Source organism: Trachymyrmex septentrionalis, unplaced genomic scaffold (genome assembly GCF_001594115.1).
Source record: "Trachymyrmex septentrionalis isolate Tsep2-gDNA-1 unplaced genomic scaffold, Tsep1.0 scaffold19, whole genome shotgun sequence".
Taxonomy (NCBI): domain Eukaryota; kingdom Metazoa; phylum Arthropoda; class Insecta; order Hymenoptera; family Formicidae; genus Trachymyrmex; species Trachymyrmex septentrionalis.
In genome coordinates, this window is record NW_017305071.1 from 5,557,479 (window position 1) to 5,559,634 (window position 2,156).

Consider the following 2,156-nt stretch of genomic DNA (forward strand, 5'->3'; position numbering starts at 1 on the left):
TTTTTTTAACTATAAATAGTGACTCTATTTTTGAATAAAAAAAAATTATCCCTAAATTATTTACAACTGTTATATATACAACTGTTTCTCTAATTATTAGTCTACAGTTAAAAAAATCTCATGATATGCTCTGCTTATATGGTATATAAAAAATTACAATTAATTTTAAGGGTATATTGAACAAACTTGAGTCCGGAAATCATGTTTCCGAACTATAAGTTTTCTCTAAATAAATAACTTGTCATTTAAAAAAGATATGTCCTTCGTTCATTTTAATATTTGTTTGGACACGTTTCTTTAAGGAATGTATATGTTCAAACATATATGATTTTAGACTCATGTTATTCTAAATACTTTTTTTGCTTTAATAATTATTATTTTAACTTCGACAGTAATTTTTGTATTCAATATAATCTGACGTATAATTATTTCTTTTCTCGGTTACTGTAAAGTCTGTTCATTACAATTTGCTAAAATGTTTCTATGATTATTTTTACTAATTATTAGATATATATTAATAGTAATGAGATCAATTCAAAATTTCAATGGATATAAGAGTATAAATTATCTTCATTATTTATCGTTCGTTATACATATTCGTACACATATATTGAATAAATCCAGATTCTTTTGTCTCCTATATACACAATAATTCTCTTTTATAACTTTTACATAGTAAATGCAAACGTTTTCTGAAAAATTTTAATAAAAATAATTATGCAATGGTAACTACCTCTAATATAATTTTGTTATCGTTTAAGAAGTTGTTGAAATATACCGAATCTGGAGGTTGTGAAAATAGAATAGTTTAAGAACATTAATATTTAAGACAGATTATTTTAGAATAATTTATCATATCATTTTCCTAGCGTTAATCTTTTTTTTAGCGTAAAAAATTTTTTGTGATCATATACGGCTAAGTTTGATTGTTATTATACAGATTATATATTGCGTTCGAAACATAATTTAATAACTATTTTGATCATGACCAGTTTAGCTTTTAATAATATCTTATATCTAATTGTTTTTTTTATACATATTTAATATTTGAGTTTATGATTATCTATTTTAGAGAATATACTTACATATTTTACTTTATATAAGATCCGAATTGTAATGTGTAAAAGAAAATTTGCTTATACTTTGGGATAATTTTGTTCACAAAATGAGAATATAAAATATATAAATAATAGTTGCTGTGAAATGTTCCTATTAAATTATCCCAAATAGATGTGCAAATAATTTTTTTACTCATTGTAGATTTAAACAATGCAATTTTTTAAACATCTGTATCATGCGATTTTGATATTAACGAGTTAAATTTTTTATTTGGTTATAAACTGTTTTCCTATTTGTTACATCTATGAATAATCCATTAAAAAAGTATTATAAAAGAAAAGTTAATCTCTTTAACAAATCTTCCTTTTTGTAAAATATTGATATAAAAATCTTACGTGTTATTACAATGTGAATGGTTACGCTTATTGTTGTGTTATTTTATTTAAAGTAGAATAAGTAGAATAAACACTAACGAATGACTCAAGTCGACAATCAGATTAATTATGTTTATATAATATATATAAAAAATAACGAAATTATAGATTGATTAAAAAATACTTTGTTAGATATAAATTTCAAATGACTTGTAAAGGAAATAATATAAGAAAATATTCATTTTATAAACAGTTTTAATGCTATTTCATAAGTATTAATAAAATATTTTTTTGGTATTTTTTAAACGCTAGCGATTGTTTTTTATTTTGCAGTTTTGGTTATTTATATGAATATAGTAGATACTCGATAAACATTGTATGATAGGTTAAAAGAATGCAATCTATATATTTTAAGTTTTTTTTAGTTTTATGCGTGGATATTCTTTAACATTTTATATAATGTTAAAAATACCAAAAAAATATTTTATATATGTATAACATATATATACTTTTTTTACGATTACAAATAAAAACTGTATATACAGGCATATCAAAATGAACAAATAAATGTTACCATAATTAAATGACAGTTCTTTGGAAAAAAGTTTAAAAATAAATTTTAATATATTAAATAAAATACGCTTGTAAGTTTTGATATTGTTCTTGTCAGTACTCATAAAATAGATTAAGAATACAAGAATTGTTATTGGTGCTAAAAAAGGG